We start from the raw sequence: 14,997 nt of genomic DNA, 5'->3' as shown, positions 1-14,997 counted from the left end.
GAGTTCAGTGGCTGAGCAACTCTTGGGAAGGGAAAGGTCATGAGACTCACTATTCCCTTCTAAAAGCCCAGAAATGTGACACATCACATCTGTCACAAAAGCCATTATTCAAAAGCTAAAACTAATCAAATATTAAAATGCCGCATACTAGATGGAGTAATTTCTTAATTTGAGTAGACCTGCTGATGTGAAGAACCAGAGCCACCAAAATGATGACTAAACCTAGGACTTATTTTCATCTACAGTTCTTAGGCCATTAAGCAAATATCATTTTGCCTTTTAAAGACAGGCAATCCCAAGATCCTAAATCTCAAAACAACAGGGGATCCAAACTTTGGGAATGGTATTTGGTATTTGCTGAGAAACTCTGTCCCTCCCCCATTAATATGAGGTTTTAGGAAGGCTCAGTCAGTCTATTGTGACTTCAAGGGAACAGTATAACTGTTCTTATATTAAAATTCTTACCTTTTTCAGTGGCAGCATATGTGGTCTGTGCTGTTCACAGAAACCTGGCTGAGCCATTGCTCTGGTAGAAGTCATGAGGGTTTTGAGAGCATCTTTGCTGTGTAAGGACTCAGGGTCAGCAGCCCCCGTGAGCACAGCCCAACAGTTGCTGTCTGGGATAGACTGGATTGGCTCCCATGCATAGCAATGTCTGGCAGGGTCCCATGGCAAGGAGGGGCAGTCCTTTCCAAGAACAGAGTTCAGCCCATCTGTTCAGCTCCAGCCAGCTGATTTGCAGCAGATGCCACGCTCGAGGACATGCACTGCTGTGTGTGACAGGGAACCCCCAAGGTCTGACAGAGAGCTCAGTAACAGGAGTTTCTGTGCCTGCTCAGGCAAAGCCTGATTCCTCTGCTTATGCCTCCTCGTGGTGAACGTGTGGGATGTGAATGCAGAGGTGACAGACACTGGCCTTGGAAGCCAAACCCTGGAGTGGGATGGCAGTCAGCAGTGGAAAGACATGGGGGACAGGTATGAGCACAGACACCATTCAGAGAGGTTTGTGATACATGGGAGAACTCTGTCTGCTGGAGGTGACTTGGAGATGGTCAGGTTTCAAAGACACAGAGCTGTGGGCAAACTAAAGCATGAATCCAAACCCCAGAAGCTGAGGGCCTCAGCCTGAAATGTCAGAACTGGGAGTGATGAGCCCCAGTGAGCTCATTAGACACCATGTGTTGTCCCAGCACTGTCAGTCATTCTTTTCACATCTGATATATGGTCTGAACATCAAAGGGCCAGTCCAGGGAGCGTGAGCTGGGCATTATCACCAGACTACTTTATATGAAAGATCATATGTGCATCCCTTTTCCACTCTCTTTCAACCTCCAGCATCTAAAGATCTCATTATCCAAAAAAACACCACCCCCTACTGTTAATTATATATAGCAAATTCCAGTCCTATTCAAAACGTCAGCAATACCTTTGATAGCCAAATAACTACACTGCAAAATATGCATGACCTCTAAGAGTGAGTGCAGACACTGCTGCACACCAGCAGGACTATGCAGCTATCTAAGGAATGGGAATGTTTCAGGAATAATTGCTATATCCAGCATCACCTCCCCCTGGGCCGTGCTGCCCCTGGTCTCCTTTACCAGTGCAAAATGGGGGGGTTGTGACACAAAATCTGGGTGCTGCAGGTGGCTAAAAGGGTTGGATGGACCTGGCAGAACAGCATGGCACTGATTGTGGTCCTCAGGTAAGAAGAGACAACACAGTTCAGCAGAGACCATGCCTGAGCCAATTTAGCAAAAAAGAGAAAATCTGTAGTGAGAGGAGAGCTTGGCTGGTATTTATATCCACATTCCCCTCACTAACACAGACCCAGAACTGTAAATGCTTAAATCAGCCTCACAAAAGAAATTTGTGTTTCAACAAAAGCTTCTTTCCCCCCTCTCCCCCCGCCCCATTCCTTCCACTTTTCCTCCATTCCTCTGAGGAAATCATCACCTTGTGACCTTAAAAGCTGTTGCCAGGCATAAATGTTGAGTTGAATTCAACATTATCTAATTGAACTGTTGAGTTGAGTGAGTGCATGGAAGGAGTATAACTGAAATTATAAATGGCAAAACAAAACAGTTGCAAATATCTACAACTTGATATTAAACAATGATTCAAACTTAGAAATTCTTTTCCCTTTGTCAGACAATCTTCACATTAACATTTAAGAAAAGGAGAAGCTATTCTTCATAACCAAATTTCCCAAAGTCAGTTATAAATCCGTATTTTGATACTTTTTTGTCAGTATTTTAGGAAACTCAGTTCTGAATGAAGCACACAAGTGTTACCTATGTTAAATTCAAATGGTGTATTGAAGCAAACAAAAATGGGGCTTCAGGTAAAAATTACAGCATCTAGCTCATGGTGAGAAAGAGTCTAAATGGTGCTTGGAGATGATCTGGCTTCCTGATTTCTTAGTCACACACCACTCTGGATACTAAAGCTCTGTTTTTCAAGACAATCTACTGTGTGTTTCTTAAATTGAACAACAGGGAGGACAATGCCCAGTTTTCCAGATAATGTGGGGCTTGTTCTTTGCTAGAGAATCCCCTTGCTGGGATTTGAATCAGAAGGCTTTGTCCCTTTTTTCCTCTCACTGTACCTCACCCTTCAGGCACTCTCTTCCCCCACAGAAAGGCTGCTTGAGCTGTGATCACCCTGTGGTTTGCTCAGGATGAGGTGAGGCAGGTTTCCACTGTCATCTCCCTGTGCCCTCCTCTCTTCTGATTAAGTTTCTGAAATGAGCTTGGCTTATTTGTGTAAGTCACCTGTCCTAGCAGTGTTGGGGTTATGCTTCAGCTGGATTGACTGCAGTCATGGTGTCTGTGAAAAGGGGAGATTTCCTCAATCCCTTAGTGTTTGATTAGCCTTTCACTGCCCCAGGAAAGCCAAGACCCTTGGACCCAAGCAGCCTGTCAGTGTCCTGTCAGTGAGACTCCTCAAAACAGTCCTGCTGTGTCAGAAGATGCTTTGGCTGACTTGCTCAAGGTCACACACCAAACCTCCTTCTAGGTCTCCACACATTCACCCACTACCAGCACCCTTGAAGGACTCACATTAACAGTTTATGGAATAATATTCTGTTAATAAGGCAGTGACAGGTTAAGGTTCAAGGATTGTAGGTGATCATATCTGACTGCAAAGATTATTCAAACAATGTATTACACCAGAGCTTCGGTGGTGTCCTTTGCTTGTAAGAAAAGCCTTACAATGCCCCCACAGCTGGTGCCTATCAGAAATAACCTGTGATTTGCCAGAATGAAAGAGCCTATGACATAGCAAATTTTAATTATTTTGCTCCCAGTTTCAAAGCCACTACACTGGTTCAAACTTTATAATAATCATTAAATGGAATAACTCACTGCTTTCTTGGAGATATCCCCCCTGACAACACCCCACCTTTCCTGCTGACCTGGAGGAACTTTTGCCAAGAGTTCCTGAGCCTGGCTGTCTTCCACTGGCCCTTCTCAGAGCCTTTGTAAGCTGCAGTCACAGGGCTTATGCAGTAAAGGAGAGGTAAAACTCACTGGCATCCATGGTGCACCACAGCCTGCGGTGGGATTTCATGTGAGCCTTATTTTAACCTGTTCACCACATCCTTCCAGACCTACAAAAAAACCCCAAAGCTCAGGCAGGACTGTGTGACTTGCAGGCAGAATGTTTTTGTGAAAGAGGAGGGAAATGAAGGAGGAGAGGTTACTCTCCCATAGGAACAGTCTGATGCACTGTGTCTAAACTCAGTTCCTGATGTGAGAAAAAGAGAAGCCCCTGAGCTCCCTCCTGTGGGCGAGCGTTTTTTCAGCATCTAATTCTACTTGTTTAGAGACAGTAGCTTCGTACAGAAATTGCCTGAATCAGGATTAAACCCTCTCCAAAGCACAGTTCTGCTTAGCAGAGCATTTTTCCTCTGACTTGGGCCATAAATATTTTTTGAAAAATCCCAATGCTATTAAAAAAACCTGGTGTAAGGAGGGGGAGGGAGGGTGTGTCTTGCTTTCTTTGACTAATTATTTGAAAGACAAGAAGCTGACAGCCTTCTAAGATAGATAACAGTATGGCTAACAGGTAGTGAGACTGATGTTCTTAAAGTGCAGCAGACTGATGGAAACGAGCAGCCCAGTTAAGTTTGCTGTGTTGCAAACTTGTGTACAAATAAGTTGATTGGAAATCCAAATTGTGAGTCTATTCATTTATTTTGGAAGGAAAGGGTCACAATTTCTATTTATTGTTTAAAAGAAAAAGGACAATCACCACTAGACTGCAAACTATATTAGTAAACAGTTTAATGCACTGAAAATGGCTCCTAGTGGTTCTATTCAAAAAAGATGCTTTGTGTATCAAGACAAGAAAATTCAGAGTTCATTAAGGAATTAAAGAGAATAAGTAATCTTGTTTGGCTTGGGGCAAGAATGATATATTGAAGTGTTTTGTTCTGCCTTTATTTTTTTTTTCCTAATAGACCATTCAGAAAAGGTCAAGGAATCAAAAACATGTATGAAAATACAAAAGGACATCTATCATTTGTCTGAGTCAGAATTAATACTTCCTTTAGATGTTAACCAGCAGCTCATCCCATGAAATATTAAAAAAAGTTAATCATATTCCCAGCTAATCTACATATATTAACATGATCTTTTATTCTTGAAAGAATTAAAGAGCAGATCCTGAGTTACAGCTGTTTTCATTCAAATGCACAATTGGTATTCTAAGCTCTACATGGATCTCAAGACTGGATAATTTTTCATTCTTTTGAGGGTTTTCAGACATAAAAATAATGGAGGGTTGCACAGATAGTTTGTACTGTAGTCAACCTCTGCATAAAAAAGATTAATCTGGGGATCTGCAGTAAATTGTGTGCCAGGATTAATTACCCCAGCTCCCTACCCTAAGCACTAGAGCCTCTGACTCATTGGATCTAGCTCTGCCTCCAAAACAATTTTTGGAACTGAATCCACTACCCTGAAATCTTCAGTCACCAACTCTGTAACAGGTGGGGACCAAACGCCCTCATCTGAGTGGATGAGAGTCTGTGAGGAGTCTCCACTGTCTTGGGTGATTGTGTTTTCCCACAGAAGCTGTGCATAAGTGAGGAGGTAAAATCACCTCAATATGTTGTCAATAAAGGCAGTGCAGTCTGAGTGAGCTAAGCAGGCTCTCAGCATTGGCAAAAATACGAAGCTGCTCTTTGCACTTGAGTTTGCTGAATTTTCTGCAGAGGTAGTCCCTGTAGGAAAGTCAGAGACAACCTCTGCTGGTCAGAGAGACTTCTAGCTAAAACTGTGAGGCTGAAAATGTCCCAGGTAGGTGTCTGAGTGAATTAGAAACTAGATTTGAAGAACTTACACCAATAGTATTGAAGTGTTGAAATTACATGCTCACTGTCTGCTCTGTTCATTGGAAATGATTTAAAAATGCTTTTGCAGAACTCAAACACTCACAAGGGCAATCAGCCCCACAGCTTTACCAAGATGCAGTTTGGTACTATTAGAAGTAGTAACTCATGATCTTTGTGCCATATTCCCTGTGTATATATATGCACAAAACAAGGCTCTACTTCACAGATGGCCCTGTGCCATTTCTGAAAGCCTGGAGAAGAGCAAAGACCTCTAGTAGACCCTCTCCACTGCTCTTAGACAGCAGCCATATTTCACCACTATTTGCAAGATGGACAAACTTTAGCAAGCAGGTGGCCTGAGTCACTCATCATTCTCCTAAAGGGAAACATCACTTGGTGCCCAAATCCTCCAGAGTCCCTCAGCTGGCTGCTCAAACACAGCTCTCTGTGGCCACCTCAGGGATCACTTATTGGAGCCAAATTAATATTCCAGACAATGTTTTGTGGAAAAGGGATCAGGGTGATCCCATGAGAAATTGCATATCTGTGTTTACTCTTTCCATCTGTGTTTTTTATGGTTTTATTTTCTTTTTAAATGCAGATTTTCCCAACTCTTGTTTTGTTCCCCTTTAGAGCATTGACAAAGAGACTATTGGAGTTTCAACAAAATTGTTTTTGTTTTAGAAATTGTGCCATTTCTCAAATCTGGAACAATATTTTAAAAGGTAGTTCTCTTCTACAGACTGTGGGGGAAAACATGTCAGAAGATGAAACACAGCAGAGGATGCTTGGGGGAACTAAGACACCATATTGTAGACTTGATGAAAAGACAGTAAAGGATTTCCTTTAGCAAAGAAATCCCACCATTAATACTCAATTGAATAAACACTAAATGAATTCTGAGTGGGATTTTTCAAGGGTGCTCAATATTGACTTAACTCCACTTTTTTTCACACAGGAGAAGAGCAAGGGTAGGAGGGAAATACCCATTCCTGCAAAGAGCCTGCTCAGGATATTGGCAGTCCTCAGCATCAGATATTCACGAGTCAGCTGCTCATAACTGAGGAAAACACAGTTATATTCATTTTCTTCATCCCTCTCACCTACCTTGCTCCTCCTCACCTACCCTGCACCTCTTACTGTGTAGAAACAATCGCCCTGCTGATGTCAGGCACATCTCCACACTGTCCAAACACTCCCAGTAACTGGAAGTGTGACCTGCTGCAGCAAAACTGTGCAGATTTTAAAGTGATGCTAATCTTATATGAGCTACATATGTTCAAATATTACCACTCCAGGGACTACAGTTGCTACTGCCTCACATATTTCATTCCCTTTGATGCACAAGAGAGTCTCTGCACTGGGAGAACCCATTCCCATGCTCCCTGATTTCTCCCATGCTGTTTCTTTGTTTATATTTGATTCCTCCTTTAAGGAAGGCCATGAACAATGAGGAGCAGGTAGTCCAACACTCTTCATCTGTATTCTCCAGCTTGGAAACAGCCTCAAGGGGAAAATCTATGTGTTAATTGTGGCTTTTCATCTGCACTTCATCATGAACTTCAGAGCACAGTGTTGTGATATTTTCCCCTTAAACTGTAATGATAGATACAAGAATATGATGTGTATGTGCACACACACACACACAGGGAGTATGAGATGGTGTTTGTTCTGGGATGTGAAAAGCTGTAGTTTCTAGCCTTGACTTGGATAATCACATCTTTTTTTGAAATTATTTATATTACAGTCTTTTGATGAGTTATAAAAGAGAAACATACAGACACATGCACCACCCTGCTTTTACATATTCATGAATATGTTTTTATGCATTTGAGCCTCAATAGTGCCATGGCTATTAGACAAAATAACTGCATGAATGACCTTGAGAACAATACAACAAAAGGTGATAAATACAAAATGAGGCTATGTCAGCAGCACACTGGGCTGCAATGGAGGCAAAAGGCATTACTGATGGTTCCTAGATTTTGCTGACTAACCCACAGTTTCCCCTGGAGGTGGAGCACAGTGTGATGAGATGTCTGTATCCCTCTTTCCTTTCTGGGAGAGAGCTGAGGATAAGCCTTTAGGTGGAGCTCATTTACCACTGCTTTTCCTGCTGGACACAGCTAGCCTGCAAGGAGAGAAAGCAGAAATAATCTCACAGCTCAGGTTAATGGGCTCTTCACAAGCTAAAAAATTGATTGGAGGTGTTGTGTGCACGGGAGCACAGCACAATGGATGCACCCAGCACATTCCACTGGATGGCTGGAGATGGCTGCACTGGGCTGTGGGACAGGGAGGGCAGACAGTGTGATTGGGACAGGAGGGCAGGATTTGTGCTCAGCATAGGGAATCTGCAAAGTGTGTAATTCCTAATTCCTCCATCCTTTCTGTGGGATCTGGCATGCTGGAGAGTAGTAGCAGGAATAAGTAGAAGAAAGCTTTATGCTCTATGCTAGCAGCAAACCCCAAATTAACTGGGGACTTCAATTAGTCACATTTTGTCTAACAAAGCCAGGCCTGTAAAGACCCATTTGTTTCACACTGTATAAGTGCTACCAGGCATCACAGGCAGAGCTTAGGAGGATGAAGAATGAGAGTGCCCTTGGTGGCATCAGAGGAAAGCTCTAGACTGCAGTAGGGGACAGGAATGGTCCTTAAATCTGCAAAACATGAAGAAGCCTAATCATTGCTTTCCACTTTTCTTACACATGAAGCTGCCAGCAACATCACACCCTACTCAGAGAAGATCATGACATGACCTCAGACTTTGCCTACCATCCTTTTACACTCAAGGGTTTCCTGGGGTAAAGAGATGTTTGGGACAGCAAACTTTTACAGACCCAGCTTTACACTGAGGGCATCCTGCTGCCAGCTGTGGGATAGTGAGGATCTTGCATGGATATCAAAGAGTGATCAGGAGATGCTACTCTTCTTTCTTGCTTTTTAGTGCCTGCTTGTTTCGGTTGGATTCTCATAGGTTTCTCATCTTTTTCTCTACTTGTGCAAGAAATGCATCCCCCCAACAACCTGATAGTTGTGAAGATCTGTGAAAAAGCAAATTGTTTAGTGACATGTTTCCCAGTGCCAAAAGTTCTTCACTATTTTGTGATCTCTCACAATCTCTATCCTGACATCCTTCTCGTGTATGTAAGAGAAGATGTTTTGAAAGGAAATCCAGTTACAAGGAAAACAAATTTTAACAGTGCTGCTTCTCATTCTGTTACTACTTTACTTTCTTCACCAGCCCCCCGGTTTTTTACAGGATAATGCCTAATTACTACACCTGCAAGCAATATTAATAATTTAAGATGATCTCATATTTCAGTTAGGAAGATTCACTACCCCTTCTCACATGACTGAGATCAGCAATAACAAATTCCAGTGGTGCAGCATTACTCCAAAATATTATCCTTTCTCTGGTTTTCTTCTACACTCTAAAAATGTTGAGTAAAACTTGACTAGAACATCCTGAAGACAGCACGTTATCCTGTGTTACACAGAATTCAGCAGGCAGGATTTGCCTCTTGAATTAAGGGATCCAGAATCAGTCCTGTGTTTGATTTCCTACTGCAGGTGGAGAAGACCCAGGTGAGACAACTGAGCCTAAAGTCAACCCACCTGAGCAGACATTCGGTGAATATCTCTGGGTGAGCTCAGTAGCCTTCTGGACTGATTGTCCTGACTGGATGTTTGTGGTCTGTAACAGGAAATCAAACACCTATTGCAGAGGTAGACATATCCTCCCCAGTTTTAATCTTCAAGCTGAAGAATCAACCTATTTCTTTCTTAAAAAAGAAAAAAAAAAAAGGAGGAATAATTCCATCGCTCTAATTCATTATTTTATTTTCATTCTTATAACAGAAAGTCACAGATGCAGATCAATATACAGTACAGAAAAAAAATAATTTTAACTCAAAGACCTAGACCCATGTACAGCTGAACAGCAGCTGTGCAGATCAATAGGAATCACAGAGATGCTGTTAATGTAGTCTCTCTGCTGATATCCTCACAAATAAGATAACAAAACATTGCTTAGATGTATTTTCTGAGAGGTGAGTAACACCTAGAGCAGCTACCAAGAGTAGCTACTACCAAACACTGTCCAAGTGTGAGATTGCATCAGTTCAGGCCCTTCACATCTCCACTGATGACTGAGATGATGGAATAGAGAGGATGACTGTTGTATTTGTATGTGGTATTAAGCAGGAGGGGCTGCAAATAAAATTAGTATTCAAAGCAATCCTGACAAATGGAAGGCACTGCCTAAAGCAAACAGAAGGGAGACCTGAAAGACGCAGCGAGACAGGAAAGAATAATCAGCAGTACAAACACAAACCTTCTCTAGGAGGAGATATGGGGATTATGGTGGGTCACAGCAGAGCATAAGTCAACATTCTGTTGTTATGAGAAAGCTAAATGCAATATTAGGCAGCATTGGGAGGTACCTGAAGCAACCCTTCTACTTTATTCAGTGTTGGTGGTGCTTCAACCAGAATAGTGGGATCACTTTGGAGCTCAAGAAAGATGTTCACTAACTGGGGAAAGTAAAGAGGAGAGAAATCCAAATAATCAGAGGGCATGAAAACATTGCCTGCAAGAAGTAATTGAAGGAATTGGGTTGTACATTCTAGAGAAGAGAAGGTTAAGGAAAAAAATCTGTTGGAAATATTAACATAAGCAGCTGCAGGGATTAAACTCACAGTATCCATATTGAAAAAAAACATTCTTGCACAGAAAACATGGAAATACAGTAGGTGGCTGCTAAGACACATCCTTAGGCACCTTTAAGAAGTTTAGATAAATGTTTAGGTATAGCAAATCCTGCCTCCAGATGGTGCAGTTAATTAAACTCTCAGGTTTCTTTGCATGCCCTGGTGTGTAACAGTGCATCATGGCCATTTTGTCACAATATCTTTCTCTTGGGTAAGCTCATGATGCATGTTAAAACAATTGTGCCACTAAACTAAGCAGAGGAGGTCACAGCTTTTGTACTTGGTGGAGGGGCTGCTTGGAAAAATCAAAAGGACTCTGACTGGAATGCAGAAAAGGAGAATTGCTTGTGAGCTGCCATCCAAACTGAGCTAAAAACACAGCAGAGCTACAATATTTATAAAGAGTAAATATACTGTGAATTTGTTTCACACAGCAGGGCAGCCTAAAGAAGCCTGGCAACATTTGGCACATTAAAGTGCAGGCTCAGGTACCTTATTCTTTCTTTGGCCAGAGAAAATTGAGCTCCAGCTTGCAGTTGTGAGCATGAGCTCTCAGTGCCTGCTGCAGGTGGCTGTAGATCTGAGACAGATTGAACCCAGAGTGTTGAAGATGCCTCTCTATTTGTCCTTTTACTCCTTTCCCCCCCACTTTTTCTTTCCAGGAGTGATGATTCCAAACAGCTGTACCAGTGGTCTGAAGCACAGTGTCCAGACCACAAGAGGCTTAGGTTTTATAGCTATGAGGCTATATAGGAAAGGGGATGGTCAAAAAGCAGGGGAAAAGGTGTTTTGAAACCTTACAAAACAGTCCAAGAGAAAATATTTTGAGGGGAGAAAGTAGTGGTGAGCATAGGGAACTACAAAGCAAAACAAGAAGAGGTGAATGCTGGTTCCATAGAGAGCAGGCTCACAGAGCCACACTCCCAGGGCAGCTGTGGGGGTGACTTGAGTCTCTGCTAAAGAGCCAAGGATAAGTGAACATGTTGGGTGAATTCCACTCTTTCCCTGGGTGAACCTTGCTGTGTGAATGCCTCTGCTAAAGGTCTACAGCTCTGAGATCCCAGTTCAGGAGGCTTCTGGGCAGCTTCACTGACTTCTGGTATTCCACAATCACCTTTGTCCTGTGTGACTCCTCAGGCTTAGGGAGGGCACCCTGGATGAGTTGTTCTACCACCTTCCTGGGGATGAAGGTGAAGCTGATGGGCTTGTGGTTTCCTGGGTCCTCCTTGCTGCCCTTTTTGAAGACAGGAGTGATGGTGACTTTCCTCCAGAGCTCAGGCACCTCCCCTGGGGGATCACCTCCCCTGACTCATGGTCAGTGCTCCCTGTGCCAGGGGCAGGAGTGGAGATTTCCCCAGGCCAGAATTCAGAATGAGATTACTTGGTGGCCAATAAGCATTATCAGGTTCTTATTCAGGATGCACTTTACAGTTGGTGGAATGATGAAGGCAGGCTATGAATGATAGAAATTGTTTTTTAGAAATTACACAGCTCCTGTCCATTACAGCATATAAACAGTTGGACTTGATCATAAGACGTCTTTTACAACCTAAATGATTCTATGAATATCTAGCCTTGGTCATTTGGGGAAGAATTATCACATATGCATAATGCCATCTTAAAATATAAACCTCAGAAACAGTTCCAATGTCTCCAAGTTTAAGAAGGTCCTCACATCCAAAAGTGAGTGTCCTGGCCACATAAGATTTGCTGCTTGCCTGCAAGGTTATCCACAGAGGAACAGTGCCCTGGGTCTGTGGAATCATAGAATGGTTTGGATTGGAAGGGACCTTAAATTTCCATTTCCCTGTGCTTGGCATTATTAGAGCATGTCTCATTCACAGCTGCCATGCCTGTTTCTGCAGTTGTTGATCAACTCTCATCTGGAGCCCAGGACATCAGCATAGGCTGTTTTCATCAACACTTTTCAGAGGGGAGGGAAGGCAAATTACAGCTATTCCTAAAGAAGAAATCAATCAACACTGTCATGGCAATATTCCACATCTGGATCAATTAATTGTCACTACCTGCACTGCTCTCAGTACCTGTAGAGGTGCCAGTATTTTTTGTTCCTGCCACCATAAAGCCTCTCATGTCAGCTTTGCGTATGTCACCCTGTGTGCTGTTCACTGCCAAAGTCTTGTACATCTTCCACCCCTTCCCCAGGAACAGCAAACCACCGTGGATTTAGGCTCAGCAGCACTGCCATAGCACCACTAGATGAAAACTAGACAACAAAATTTCACAATCCAGTCTAGAAGGCATGGTCGTGGTTTACAAAGAATTGCACAAAGGGAAACCAGCTATGGAAAATTCCAGGCAATAACTTGGGAGACAAAAGTCAAGCTTTTAGGCAGAGCACAGTCCCCTGAGTCTGTTGTGGTTTAAGGCATGGCCCTCCACTGACACAGAGCTCATATGAAGCCTGCATGGGTTTAAAGGTCAATTTATCTCTGACCTTTTGGTCAGCCTCAGTAAATACAGGCACTGCTGGCCAGCCCAGCTCTGCAACACAGCTTGCAGAGCTGCTGAGTCTAGAAGAGAGTTTTATGCACAGTGATCTCCAGGAGCTGTGCTATTCCATGCTGTGCAACCCCTGGTTCAGGGGGAAAGCTATACCTGCTTCTCAAGGGAATGATATTTCATAATGTAGCAAAAGCCAGTGTTCATGGGGATGTGGCTATTTTAGTTTAAAAGATGCAGGCACATCAAAACATCTCATGTCAGAATACCTTCCTTCATTAAGCAAGCCTGTGGTTGTATAATGTACAATCCCAGAGCCTCGAATGGAAATGTCAGGATTTTTTTTCAGAAATATAAAATACCACATATATTTGCTAATTAATCCTAGTGTGTTTACTTTGCTATTTTCATTGGTCAGTCAATCCCAGGTGAAATGCTGACTTTTCTAATGAACTCAAGGTATTTGAAATCACTAACAATATTGAAAAGGCCAGTTCTTTCTGGTGTTGTCTACACACATTCTTCAAGTATGGAAGTATGCAAATACATTTGGTTTATTAAAATCCTACCTCAGTGCTAAGGCATTTATGACTGTGAATTCAGAAGACTTGACTGACAGAACTGCTTTAATTGCTTCACTTGATTGACATAGATTAAAAGTCATATTTAATTGTCAAAAGATGAGAAATTTCCAGATTGAGAAATTTCTTGTACCTTTTTCCAGGTATTTCTAAACAGGTACCAGTTCCAGAAAGCACTGTGACTTAGACCAAATCCTGCCTGCTTTCACATATTAAGGTTCCTTTCATTTAAAATCATACCTGAAAAGCAAACCAGTTTTTCCACACCCAATTGTTTTAGAATAGCAATAAAACCATAACAGAAGCTTTCAGAAAGCAGTCCCTGACACCAGCAGAAATGGCTCCACTGACTCTTGACAGTCACCAGAACAGGATTGCAAAATACATCAGTGATCAGCAACATGTCCAGCAAAAACGTGGCAGAAGCTGCAGCCAAACCAGCCCCTCCCACCACAGTCTGCAAGACTAAAAACATCCAAACAATGAAACTTATTTTGTGACCTATCTCCAAAGTGGTGGAAACATGGTGGATGAATCACTCCTCAGCTGAACAAGTACAAGGGCAGGAAGGAGTGTCACTGTTCTCAGGAAAAGGCCACAGCAGTTTTCCAACCATTGTGCTTACATTGCAGATTCACACAGGGAATGGGAGTAAGGACTGAAGGGGTTCAGGCTCACACACAAAAGGAGAAAATGCTAATAATGTGAAGTAAATAATGCAAACCAAGACAGACCTAAAGGATAACAGGGAAGCAGGCAAGACTTCAAAAAAAGTACAGACCCAAATCAGAGCATGGTCTGATCCCAGGGCATCATTTGGAGTTCTGATGGAACATAAGACAACACTCTCAGGTACATGGTGGGATTCTTGGGGCTGTTTTTTGCAAGGCCAGCAGTTGGACTTTGATGATCCTTGTGGGTTCTACAATTCTAAGATTTGAAATAAAACAGTGTCTGAACTAGGAAAGTGGATGGAAATGGCCCTGCAGGGTACCCTACTGCCACGTGCCTGCACACAAAGATTTACAAATACCTGACACATCCCCATCAGTATCAACCATTCCCTAGACAGGCATGAGGGAAAGCACTGGCCACTGCATGCAGAAAGGAGTCCATCAGAAAAATGCACAGTGGCTCAGGACCAAGACTTCAATCCTAACAGAGGAAATGCAGCAGGCTCACGTTGATTTCTTTTTTCTCTTTTCGTTTTTTTTTTTTTTTTTTTGCCATCTGCCATGAAATGGTGATTGCCAGCAGACAGGATCACTGCAATCCTTCTCCCAAGCCTGCAGACAGTAGGGTTAGATATTTGAACATGACAAGTTTCTGTTTTCACATTGCAACCTAGATCGGTGATATTCTAGATTCTAGGTGATATTCTGGTTCAAGGATCTAGTTCATGAAGACAGAGCCAGGACCAGGTGAGGTCTTCAGGTAAAACAGTCACAGTTGCCTTTGGCCCTGGCAATTCCATTCATTGCAGTCACCAGCAACAAGAAATGATACATCCTTGAGCTGAGGACTGGGACAAAACAAGAGGCCCTGATGCTGTCTGGCTGCTTGATCATATCTGTAAAGTAGCAGCACTTTAAAATACCCTGTTTGGTGCTGATCTCCACTAAAATCTGCTATTTGTAAAATACAAGCCACAATAACATTAACTGCATGCTTCATGAAACCAAAATATTGATCATGAGAAATGTGAGAGAAGATTGAACAATATTTCAATTTGAAAACTATTGTACAGTGGCTGTATGGGACAGTAGTTAAAATTCTGATGTATCTAAACTCATTTTTATTATATTGAAACTAGAAGATTGGCTTCAACAGGAGATGTGTAAACATGAAATGAATACTGCAGCCTCATTTTTCAGAAAACAAAGAGACTTCTGTGTGA

The sequence above is a fragment of the Catharus ustulatus genome, chromosome 2 (genome assembly GCF_009819885.2).
Source record: "Catharus ustulatus isolate bCatUst1 chromosome 2, bCatUst1.pri.v2, whole genome shotgun sequence".
Classification (NCBI taxonomy): domain Eukaryota; kingdom Metazoa; phylum Chordata; class Aves; order Passeriformes; family Turdidae; genus Catharus; species Catharus ustulatus.
Note: the sequence above shows the minus strand (reverse complement) of the source record.